Raw genomic sequence first — 13249 nt, 5'->3', positions numbered from 1 at the left:
AAAATTGTAAAAAAATTAAAAAAACAAGAAAGAAAAATGAAAATGAAAGAAAACCCCAAATTAAAATTAAAAAACAAACAAAAAAAAAAACACCAACAAAAAAAACTAATAAATGCAGTCTTAGAGTTTGATTAACTTCTCTTCCAGTAGGTGGCGCTGTGACCACCAGGCCAAGTTTCTCCTATCAATACGCGGAAACCAATCACTGTGCAGCAGCTCCTCCTCCCAGACTGGGCGAGTCTCCAATCCTGGGTGCCTAGGGCGTCCTCCTGTGTCTAGTCACTTCCCCACTTTTCCTCTAGCCAGGCCCCTCTCACAGGTGCCGCTCACCACAATACTGGGTACACGCCAGGTCTGCTGCTCCCGGGAGCCCTGTTGTCATGAATGACTGGGCACACTCTTCCAGTTTGCCATTCCCTCAGACCCTAAGTTTTTAGAGCTTGGGGCTGAGAATCCTCAGCGAATTTTACTGCCCCTCTGGTAGCCACACCCCCGGTAGCTGGTGCAAGAGACCTCAGCTGTCAGCACTGGTGGGAGCGGTAGTCCCGCGCTGCGGGTCCCGCGCCACCTCTAATTCCCTGGGTCTGGCTACCGTGCTCACAGTAGAGCTGGGAGGGGCCCTTACAGGAGAGCTGAGATTGGCCCTTAAAGTTTCCCCGATGTGTGGAGAGGGAAGGCTAGGGAATTGCACACCTGTAGCCGCAGGTTTCAATGAAGTTATCTCCGCCGCCCCAGTCTGATGACGTCAGTTCTCTGCCATGGTGGTATCTCTTGCAAATGGCGACAGTTTGTTTCCCTTTGCCAGGTGACCAATGCAACGGGTGGGCCCTTACTGTCTCTCCCAAGCCCCGTTTCAAACCTGTGGCCACTACCTATGAAGGCTCGGTTGGCATTTACCTCCGTAGGATCAGAAGGGCTGACCGGTTGTTTCAGCCGGATGGATTAGTGCTGAGTCACAGCTGTTTGTCTGTGGGAAGCAGGCGAACGGGAGCTTGAATTCAGCCGGTCCAGGTTCAGTGTGTGTTCTGAGAGGCCCAAACAGCTCGCCCCAGATCCACGTCAGTTCAGCATTGCCTAGTGATCCTGAGCAAACAGAATTAGGCTGTTTACGACTCCCTATGCCTGCACAGCTGAAGAGGTCAGAGACTTGATCTCACCGCACCCGCCGCCATGTTGGAATCCTCGGGAATATTGTATTTTATAGCAATAAAATCTCTAAGGATTTTAGATACTTTGAGCAGGTGAATTAAAAGTGATTCCAGAGAATACTGATTTTTGTTCATAGTGGGATTCATATTTCCTGATGAGTCAATATGGACTGTGAAAAATCAAATCCTAATGTTTGTTTTTTCTTTTTTCAATGTTCATATACAGTGTTAATGTATCGAGGTGAAGCTGTTGAAGATTTCACAGGACCAGATTGTCGTTTTATGAATTTTAAAAAAGGTGACCCTGTATATGTCTACTATAAACTTGCAGAGGTATCACCAGAACTTTGGGCCGGAAGTGTAAGTAAAAGTTTGACAGGTGTTATATTCTTACTTTTGATGGGTAGCAGTGTAGATTTAAATGACTGATTTCTTGGGGTCTTTGTAGAGTTAACCTGACCTCTTTGCCAGGCCCTGTGCTCCAAACACACCTTAGGCCTGGCACAGCATAGAAAGTCAGGAGACTTTCTGAAACAGAACTGAACTGGTTGTGGTTGCTACCCCTCACATCAAGTTCCAGAAGGCTCTACACATCATAAAGGTCGTCATGATGAAAACCTGACAATTCTTAGCTATGCTGCTTCAAAAGGGAAGGATTCATGGACATTAGAGTTAATCCTGTAAATTAAGTCTGAGATAGTAACTCAGGCATGCATATTTAAAGTTGATTTTTTGTGTATTTTACCTAATCATTTGTGCTGTTTTTACTCTAAAAAAGCAGAATATTATGTCCATTGTGTGCTTTTTTCCCCCCTTTTTTTCTTTTTTGCAACTTCTGGGTCATCCATTTCCTGCTTTTCCTATATTCTATGCCTGAAGGTTCCCCTAGGGGTTCTACTTCCAGCAAGTTGTATGGATCTTCTGATGAAAGACATGACATTGTTTATATCATGCTTTGATATTTTAAAAGGGGAGATTCACTAGGAGTGTCCTCCTAGTAGCTTATGAGTATTGTCCTTTTCATTTTAAAAAAATGTGATATGTGGATTGTTTACGTAAAATAGTAGCAAGGGTCTTTGATGACTGTAGGAATGTTCCAGTTTAGAGACATTCCGGGTTGCATCCTTGAAAGTTCTCACCCTAAATAAAACACCACACAGCAGAAAATAAGACAGAAAATAAGAGTAATCCCTATGGAAAACTAGTTTCATTTTGTTGCCATTTCTGACTCTTAGGGAATGATCTTGAAACATGGTGCCTCTAGGTACAAACTTTATATTTAGACAGAGTCCCAGTTGCAGTACTCCATATAAAGAACCATCTATTGTTTCTTTCAAGTATACCAAATAGGATTGGTAACCTTTAAACTTGGAACTGTTTTTCCATGTACCTAAGTGGCATTTTTCATGTAGTAGTCGTCTTTCTTTCCTTCTTTGAGCTTTTGGATAAATGGGCTTGATTTGCATTTTCTCCTCTCACATTGTAGCCTGTTAACTCTGTTCATCCCTAGGACTCTTGCCATTCTGGGTGGCAGCACTCATCCTGTCTTCCTGAGGAGCCCTGCTTTCAGCACCTGACCAGAAAGGATCTTTGCCGACTGATGAGTGTTTGGGTGGCACCTTGTTTGCATTGCTCCTCTGGCATTCATTTGTCTTCTTTGCCTTCAGTCAGGTTGTGTTTTATCTTAGCTCCCTATAAAATGAAAAACTCAGTTAGGAAAGGACCCTTGTCTAATCCATCTTCCTTTTGAATATTTCCTTTCAGGGCAGTGGCACGTAAGTACATTTGTTCTGATAGTAGCTTATGCAGAATTTGTTCTCTTGTGGCAGTTCTTGGCTCCCCACCCACAAATCAAATCAACAGCACCTTGGCAGGGATGATGTATGGAAGCAAAATTAGATATAAAAATTATTTCCAGTCATGAGCCTCCATGATTCTGCATCATTTTTTTTCATATCACAAGAAATGGGATACCACCCAGTGTGTAATTATGGAGCTTTATATAATCTATGGTCTCATTTGACACAGATTAAGAAGAGATAAATGTGTTCCCTTTCTCCATACATCTCTGGTTTCTTTCCCTTTTCCAAATTTAACCTTAATAGAATTTTCATCAGAAGGGAAAAGTGTATTTCCCCTCAGACTCGCCTCTCATGTCATAAGTGTTATACTTAAGAAATTAAAAACTCTTTAGTTTTCAAAATGATTCTCCTTTTGAGTTTTCAGTTTTCATTCTGCAATGTTGTTGGTTTTCTAGAGTCTCAGACTTTATCTGCAGTGATGAAACTTTTAATTGCTCCATCTTATCTAATCTTCATGGCAGTATTCTACCACTAATACTGGCTCTCAGATGGTTTCTAGATATAACAAGAACATTCATGAATGGGGATATTTTAGAGGTAGTGATAAGATGCCTTTTTAAATTTTCTTTTTTGTGCATTTGATTTGCCTATCAGTTTCCTTTAATTATTGGCAAGAATCTTCTGTTCCTTTTAGTCAGTAGTTAGTAATAGGAGTGTCTTTCTCAAGGGGAACTTTATATACCTTTTGTACACTTTATGTAACTTCATATAATTTAACTGTTGGTGCTGAAAATAAATGGGGTTCTTTTCTGCAGAGGATTTATTTTGGGTGAAACTGAAGCTTGATATGTGGTTTCATATGCATTATATTGTAATTTTATTTTCTCCCCTGCTGAGGGCCATTAGGAATGAAGCTTCAAAATTTCCTTGCCAGCGTACCCCATGTTAAATGGATTTCGCTGTTGACATTGCATGTAAGGTGACCTTGCTCAAGGACCAAGGCGGATCCGGGTTTAGAGCTGATCAGGTTTGAGGAAGTATCCCACTCCTTAGGGTGTTCCTGGTTTAAGACAAAAGGAGTTTTAGGGAAGTTGGAGGTTGAAGATTATTGCTGCTGGGAGTAGGGCGTGCCTGCAGCCTGAGTTCCCGCTGAGTTCTCTTGGAGAAAAAGTTTTTAGGAGGTGAATTGTTCGGGAGATTGGATTGCCCCTGAACCTGTGTGGAGGCGGTGTGAGTCGGGAATAAAGAATTGCTGTTTGAATCTACAAGGCTGTGAGTGCCTCCTGATTCTGTGCCCAGCCAAGACTGCAGCATTAATTTTCTCCCCCCTTCTGATTAATTAAACAACAAGCAATGTGGCTAAAAGACCGTGCCTGGTAGGTTGTCCAATTCAACATATGGTTCTTATCCGTCATGGGAGAACTGACCTTTAGACGTCAGTTTCCTGTCTTGGGTTGAATCCACTGCAACCAGATCAACCCGTCACTGACTACCGGTCCAGCATTCAGCCATGCTTGTGGATAGGCCTAAGCACAAGTGTGGGTGGATGAGGTTCTTGCCTCACCTCTGTTGGCCCCCAAATTTAACCTTGGTGCCAGTGGGGGGGTGAGGTTCTTGCCTCACCTCTGTTGGCCCCCAAATTTTAGACCATCACTAGTAGAAGGGAGGAGGATACAGAAATGCCACGACACCAAGCCAATTGACGGCTCCTTTGGAAAAATTGTGTCACTGGTGACACCATCAGCAAAGATGCCAGCATTACCACAATTAACATGGGGTGCGCTGGCAAGGAAATTGCATCACTAGTGACACCATCAGCAAGGATATGCCAGCAGTACCACAATTCGCTGCACCAGACGATAGTTCACAATGCATGCAACTCATATATAGTCCAAGCAAGTTCTGCAAGCAGTTCAAATCGGAGGAGTCTATCAATATGTTCATTTCCTCCCAAAGTAAATCAAGTCCTTGATTGAGCATTACTTGTTGAGTTATATTCATTGATGCATCAGTTTATACAGTTTACTGTGATAGCTATCATAGAAGCTGTAGTTTGGTTTTCTTAGTCTTCACTGGCACTGGGATGGAGATGGGAATTCTGGCAATGATGTTAAAGAGACATTATCCTGAACAGAATTATTAAATATAATGAAAAGGAAAGGTGAAAGTAAACAAACAGATCTGTTAATCACCTTTAAAAACAATAGTAAGCAAACAGATCTGTTAACCACCTTTGAAAACAATCATTAACAGCTGTTTACCTAATTTAGATTAAACCACTTAAATCATGTGAATAAAAAAAAAGAAAATTCGGATCCATTTTTTCATGAGCGCTCCTCATATAAAAATATGGACATACACACATACTGACATGCAACACAAAACAGTGCACTCATAACATACAACACATAAGACAATAATAACAGCCTTGTAGCTTTACCTAGGTAAAATCTCCATTGCAATGTTTAAAAACTCCACAGTCAAAATATAAAACACAGTCAAAAAACAAAGCTGATCAGAAAAACATTAACCTAGGTTTGTATGAGCTCAAAAAATAAAATAGAACTTTATGATGTGGGAAAAATGCAATAATAAAATAGATATTGAAAAAAGGACCCGTGGTTAATCACTGTCGCAGATGTAAAAATAGCCAAGCTGGAGCTCTGGATATCAGCTGTTATGGATTTGAGTCAAATTATCTTCTTTTTGGTCTGTAGAAATTGTTTTAGTTAGTGTCTCTGGAATCTAAATCGGCTGCTGTTCTCCCTGTGGAAACACAAAAACAGAACCCCAACTCCAGACAAACACTGGGTCAGGAGCTTTCCAATGTCCTGTTAGAATATCTTTCCAAAGTACCTTAGGCTTATGTACATTTTTTGGATACATATGTCTTTCCGCAGCATTAAGTCCTGATGAATCCAAATTTAAAAAGTTTAGAGTAAAAAAAGGGTTATTTTAAGTTTATCTTTGGGGGATATATACCCCTTTAAGATCCTTTTAAATTTAAGTCTTTCAAAAGCATTTTGCCTTAGTTTTTAGAATTACTTTAGTCCTTTTAATTTTTAGATGTGGTTTGAAACCATAGTTGTCTTAGCCCTTTGTATTTTCTATCTGAAATACCTTTACTTGACATTTTTAACCATTTTCCATCTTATTTCTATCTTCTAGTTTTCTTCTAAGGTTTTTATATTTACCCTTAGTTGCTTTCTTCTCTCCTAGTTTTCTTTCATTTCCTATTTTGTGGGTATAAAATTCTTGTCTTTCTACATCTTTTTATCTTCCTATATCTTTATCTTTCTACATCTTCTCTCTTTTTTTTTTACCTTTTTGTACTTCTGTTTTTGAAGTTTTCCACTTCAAATTTTTAATCTTCTTTATCTAAATCTTTTATCTTATTATCTTCCCATTTTCATGGGTTACATTTTTTTTCCTCCATCGTGAAGGCATCTTAACCACCTTCAATTTAACCTTTTAAAGCTTTTTGCAATGTACTTAGATATTTTACAACTTTTTACTTTACCAAACAAAGATTATCTCATCTCCCTCTTTTTAGTTTAATAAGTACATTTTAATAGTTTGATGAGTAAAGCAATCTTTTTTCCCGCCATGAAGGTATCTTAACAACCCTCAATTTAACCTTTTAAAGCATTTCATTTATCATCTATACTGTACTTTTAAATGTACTTTTTCACCACCTACAGCTTCACTCTTTTAAATGAGGCTTAGATTTTGTTTAAATCACTTAATATTAGTTTACATGGCTGCCCTTCAACCAAAGGCTCTTTTTTACTCCATTAAGAAGCTTTGTCTCAATCTGCCATGTACAAATACCTTTTTTTTCTTTCTACCTTTCTCAAGCTTTTAAATTAAATCTAGTTTCCTCAAAATCTTTTTAAAGGGCATTTTACAACTTTTCACTTTACCACAGAGATTATCTCAACTAGAAACATTTTTTTTTCCTTTAACCTTTTATATTAAAATATATTTCCACATCTTGAATCTTTTTATATCTCTTTTTTAACCATTAACCCTTTTTATAAATTCACATTCTAAAACAACCCTTATAAAATTACTCCACTTTAATAAGATGAAATACTTTCATGTTTTTTAAGGTACTGTTATACTGTAATTGAAACCCAGCTGAAACTTCTTATACTCTCTGTATATAAATTACACATGATAGAATCTTAACACTTAGTAACCTCGTTTCAGCAAAGACACAGACCAAAGCAATATTAAACATTTTTCCATTTGCCAATTTATGAAAACACACATAATGTTTAAATATATTACCTTATGGAACTTAATAAGTAAAGAGTACTTGATTTCATATTTAGTGGTTGATATTTTAACATTTTAGCTTTGTAAATGAATCAGCTGTCTGTAAAAACCAAGACAAGTATAGTGAACAGAACTAGTCATCTCTTTCTTGTTGAAGAAAAATCCTTCTACAGGATACTATAATGGTCCCATTGATATACTTAATAACTCATCTTTATAAAGCCATGGGCTATATTTTTGTATTGTATCAACATATGCCATAGTTTTTCTTGGTCTTACTGGGGTACCTCCTTCCTCTAACAATTTTTCTTCCTCGGAGGCGAACAACTTCAAACCTTGAGTCAAACATTTTCCTTAGTTTGCCTGAGAAAGTTCTAGGAACAGGCCACTTGAAATGAAAACAAAATAAATCAAAACAAGAACAATCCAATCTCCCGAACAATTCACCTCCTAAAAACTTTTTCTCCAGGAGAACTCAGCGGGAACTCAGCCTGCAGGCACGCCCTACTCCCAGCAGCAATAATCTTCAACCTCCAACTTCCCTAAAACTCCTTTTGTCTTAAACCAGGAACACCCTAAGGAGTGGGATACTTCCTCAAACCTGATCAGCTCTAAACCCGGATCCGCCTTGGTCCTTGAGCAATGTCACCTTACATGCAATGTCAACAGCGAAATCCATTTAACATGGGGTACGCTGGCAAAGAAATTTTGAAGCTTCATTCCTACTTGTCAATGGCCCTCAGCAATCCCCAAGTACTTGTAAAAGTAGATTTGGACAAAGCTAGGAAAGCATATACTATCAATACATCTGCTATAGTGGTAATACATTTTAGAGATTTTTGTATTGTTTTTACTTATTAATTTTTATGACTGTTGTGTATTGGTTAAGAAAGACATAAATATTGGTTTATGAGCAATGCTACAAAATGTACAGGTAAATTCTTGCTAGAGGTTATTTGGAATTGTATTTATAACCAGCTTTGATTTACATAGTTTTAACCATATAGTATCCAATAATCTTCTATGCAGATCTTTTATTTACTTCAGAAGTCTTAACTTTATATGCTCTGTGTTGAGAATTAAGCTAAATGTAAAAAAGAAAACTTCAGTGGTTGGAAATGTTGCTTTAATAGTTCTGTACTTAATTTTTATTTGGAATAATAATCTCAGTGTAATTGTTATAGCAACTTTCTTTCTTGGTTATACCATATACCTATCTATTATGTGTATATTTCCTGCCACTTCTGAGAAATCTCTTATTTATATTCCTTGTACAGAATTTATTTGATATTTGTCTCTTTTGCACTATAGGTTGGCCGTATGTTTGGATACTTTCCAAAAGATTTCATCAAGGTAGTTCATGAATATACTAAAGAAGAGCTACAAATTCCAACAGATGTAAGTTATGGATTTCTTTTTTGTTCTCAATTGTAAACTGGCTTATAAATCCATCAGTTATATTCAGTTAACTGCTTCTGAATGTTTTATAATGTGTTTGGGGGGCAATCTAACATTTGTGTGTCAGATTTTCATTTGAAATCAGACTACCTGTAAAAAAAAAGTTTGAAAGGCATTCAAGGGTGATTATATTATAATCTGAGAGTTGTCTAATATATTGAAACAGATATTCTAAGAGGCAAATAATTTCATTTTACAGGCAAAACTCATTGGATAGTTATTAGACATTTTAAGTATATTTAGGTTAAATTAATAAACTCTAACTTTTATACAAGGCTAGAAATATGTACTTACAAAGGTTTTCTTATTCTTAGTCATATATGGGATCATAGTCATGTTATAGATTTGGAAAAGGGGACCTGAGCGTTTCAGGTGATGTTCAGTCTCAGATCTTTTAAGGCCCCAACTGCTTCCTTTATACAACATTCCTGTATGGTGCTCTGACTTAAATTGATTTTGTGACTGAAAGGATTTCGTGTTCTAGAATTCTCACTTTAGCTGATTATTTTCTAGAGTTTTAAATTGTATAGTAATTGATGCCCACCAACACTGAAACATCTTTGGGCAGCTCTTTGTAGTGGCTGTAGAATATGCAAACTGCTAGGCTAGGACAGTTCTTAGATTAGATGGACTGAATGGATAAAGTCATCCTGTTTGTTGTTGCTGTTCCTAAAATTTCTTTATAATCTCAGGGGCCATAAAATCACTTCTGTTGCTTGTTGGACTTCATTGTTGGTAAAGAGAGTTCTTGGGATTTAAGCTGTGACAGCAGTTCACTGATTACAGAGAACTCATTTGTTTTGAACTCTGCCTTCTCATTGTATTTCCCATTACATGCATCCCTCATGGCTTAGAGAAATGCATGTGATGAGGAGAGGAAATCACTCATCCCTACTACATTGAACTGCCTCCCCCACCCCCGGAACCCCCGCAGAATATTATGAAGATTTAATTAGGAATGGAAATTTTTTAAAAACATGTCCATTCATACTATGGCTCCTTTTATATCAATTTGCTTACTAGTAGCAAGAAGGAAGACTAGATAATATACACATAATCCTGAGAGAGATCTTAGTGACTGTGAAACCCTGATGGAAGAGAAAGGTGTATACCTTGTTGAATTTTGTTTTCAGTTTGTTCTTGTGGTAATAATAATGTGAGGAGCCTCCTTAATATCATTCTTTATTCCATCCAATGTACTTGTATCTCAGTAAGATACTTTAAAACTGATTCATCTTTCTCAAGGCTGCAGGATCTTCCAGCTTCTCCTGAGCAAATGATTAAGAGTTAAATTTCTGAAACATAGGTGTAGATATTAAGAGCTGGAGGATCCTATAAGTGATACCTTGCCTTTCCCTACTTATGTTCAGAGCAAATTGAGAGAGACCCAAGAGTCAGGCAGTTGGAGATCAAATTGTCACCATTTTTACTCATTATGCTTTTTAAAGAATATGACCCATGTTAAAAAAAGAAAGAAAGAAAGAATAGACTTTCTAACACTGTAGTCTAGAAAAAGACAGATTTACTCAGCCATAGATGGAGTTAGGCAGTGGGGGTTGGAGGAGGGTAATCTGGTTGACCTCAAAGATTCTTTAGAACCAATCCTGAATTTGGGAGCGTGGATGAGTTTGCTTTTGTGATACTTTGTTATTGACACATTAATGGTTTTCTTTTCCTTACAGGAGACAGATTTTGTTTGTTTTGATGTTGGAGGAGATGATTTTGATAATTATAACGTAGAAGAACTTCTAGGATTTTTGGAATTGTATGATTCTGCAAATGAAGATTCTGAGAAAGCTATAGAAAAAGTGGGACAATTTCCTGAAGTCTCCCAGGATGTTGAACCTGAACCTAAACCAGTAGTAGCAAACTCACAACAAATTGAAAGTGCATTCTCAGAAAACACTGTGGATCTTGAGGAACAATTTTTGGCTCAGAAGAACCATCCTCATGCAGATAGTCAAACAGATAATGCTCAGGGTGAACAAACTTCATTTGAACTTTTTGAAGAAATACTACCAGATAAATTGAAAGTGCCAGAAAGTGAAAAAAAAACAAAACCAGCAACATTTCTCAGGTCTCAAATGAACAGGAGAAGACTGATGCTTATAAACTTTTGAAAAAAGAAATCAATCCTTATCTAGAAACCAAAGAAAACAAACAAGAAATAAGTATAATTTGGAAGATTTTAAAGAAAACTGAAACCACAGCCAAAAGGGTAGACATGATGGACAAGGAACGAGGTGATATGGAAATGGGAAAGGAGGAAAGTCCTCTGGCAGATGAGGAAGCCCAGGGACTCTTTGACAGAAGTGACGAGGAAAACACTCAGACTTCAGGGATAAGTGAAGTATTTCAGGATAAAGATTCTGACGATCTTGAAAAAGACAACCCTAAGGAACATCTGAACACTTTAGAGTCTACAGAAAATGCTACTGGAAAAGAAACCTCAAAAGAGGACCTTGAGGACATAGGGCATATCACAGACGCAAAAAGCCAGGGTCCTGCTTCTGCAGACCTTGAAGATGATATATTCCCACAGAGTCCACATATAGCCCTAAAGCCAGAGCTTAGCGATCAGGAGGAAGACTTGCCCATAATCCGCAGCTTCTTTATAGAACAAAAGTCCTTGCAACGCTTCCTGAAGTACATTGATGTCCAAGAACTGGAAGCCATGTTGCAAGAAATGTCTTTAAAGCTGAAGTCAGCACAGCAGGAGAGCCTGCCCTATAACCTAATGCCCTATTATCTAGAAAAAGTTCTAGATAAGGTCTTCCGTGCCTCTGAGTCACACATTTTGAGCGTAGCAGAGCAAATGCTTGATAATCGTGTGAATGATAATACAGACACAGGAATAAAGGAAAGTAACACATTTGAAGAGGCTGCAGTGCTTGATGATATCCAAGACTTGATCTATTTTGTGAGGTACAAGCACTCCACAGTGGAGGAGACTGCTCCATTGATAAGAGCGACTCCTCTAGAGGAAATCTGGGCTAAAGCTGAAGGTAAATACCTGCCTGCGGCTTGGGCTGGAGAAAAGGAGTTGTTCTTCCAGATGTTTTCGTGTATTATTGTAAAGTTCTGTTCAGTTTCCATGTGCCTAAAGGAGAAAGAAGGCTGACTCAGGAGCCCCATATGTTCCTTTATTCATTCTTTTGGGCTACAGCATGAAAGGATATTGCTTATTCTTTTTTTCCTTTAGGACAGTTGGGATTGGTTAGCATGTTCAATAAGAAATTTTATAAAAAGCAGAAGAGAAAGATATAAATGAGAAACTAATGCACAAAAGTAGACCTGTTAACAGTACACATTTTATCTTAAAATTATAAAAGGGCTTTATTAAACATAATTTCTTAATCATAAAATACCTGTACTAGATCATGTGGGTGTGGAGTGACTAGCATAACTTTTTTTTTTTTTTTAGTATTTAATCTCTTTTTATGTGGTGCTGAGGATCGAACCCAGTGCCTCACCTGCACTAAGCAAGTGTTCTACCAGTGCCTCACCTGCGCTAGGCACTGTGACTCATATATTTAGTGAAACACTCGATGAATATTGAAACTGAAGAGAGACAATTCTTATTCTATAGCATAAAATAAAATAGCCATTTCCCCTTTCAATTTTAGAGCTACTTATAACAGAAGGTACTCCTGTTGATGCTGCTGATACAGAAAACCAACTAGAGATAAAGGTCGAAGAGCCAGCAGATGCCACCCTTTTGGACAACATACTTTTCTTGTTATATTCATTCTTGCTTTATTTGTCTAAGATGGTAAGTTTGACATAGTTTCTTCAATTAGAATGTTGATTATTTATTAGTTTTAAAGTGGCTTCTGGTCATGAAGTGAAAAACTTAAAATGTCTTTATGAAAATGACTCTTGACCCTTTGAGTAGATAGCTCCTGAAACAAAAGCCATAGGGGTGTGGCTTTAATGGTTACTTGGTTTAGCACATGAGGAAGATTTGCTGTCTACCAAGGCTAGACATTTGCACACCTGTAAAAACTTCGTTCTTCCCCTCAGAACCCTTCATTCTGGCAGGGAGATAACAGCATTCACTTGAAACACAGTAAGATAATGGCAGAAAGAGAGGTATTTATTCGATGGTAGAACATTATTGTCCATAAATGCATTTATTATGGTTGGAAGGGTGATCAGTAAGGTCAGAAAGTGGTTGAGATGTGTTTGAAGCACAGGCAAAGGGCAAACAGGAGTCTGACATGTGGTTTATTGTTGATTAGACAGGCTGGCGTGGTGGGGGAAGGTGGCAGTCAGAAGAAATGTGTTCAGAGAAATGGAAACATGAAGAAAGGATATTTGGGGAGGGCAGGAGAATGTGAATAGTTGGTGTTGTAAAGTGTGAAGTTGGAGAGGGATGGGCCTGTTGGAGAGGCCAGCAAATCTTAAAGGAAGTCATGAGCCAAAGTAGCATTAGACCATTAATAGTGGGGATCCTTAGAAAGTTTTAAGAATGAAAGGAATTAGGTTAGATCTGTTTCTTAGAAAGAGTCACTTAAGGCTGATCTTTCTAAAGAAAATCATGATCCAAATAAGACATTT

At 37.8% G+C, this 13249-nt stretch overlaps 1 pseudogene across 1 annotated transcript in view; it reads left to right on the top strand.

Moving 5' to 3' along the window:
- LOC144373693 (transport and Golgi organization protein 1 homolog) overlaps positions 1 to 13249 on the top strand; it is an 88614-nt pseudogene that overhangs the window by 40910 nt on the left and 34455 nt on the right. Inside the window, exons 3-6 of the transcript XR_013433273.1 lie at positions 1375 to 1508; positions 8543 to 8629; positions 10372 to 11694; positions 12316 to 12461. The product of XR_013433273.1 is annotated as a transport and Golgi organization protein 1 homolog (transcript). The remainder of the gene's footprint in view (positions 1 to 1374; positions 1509 to 8542; positions 8630 to 10371; positions 11695 to 12315; positions 12462 to 13249) is intronic.

Source organism: Ictidomys tridecemlineatus, unplaced genomic scaffold (assembly GCF_052094955.1).
Source record: "Ictidomys tridecemlineatus isolate mIctTri1 unplaced genomic scaffold, mIctTri1.hap1 Scaffold_46, whole genome shotgun sequence".
NCBI lineage: Eukaryota > Metazoa > Chordata > Mammalia > Rodentia > Sciuridae > Ictidomys > Ictidomys tridecemlineatus.
The sequence above is the reverse complement of the archived record's forward strand: the minus strand, read 5'-3'. Positions and strand labels throughout refer to the sequence as shown.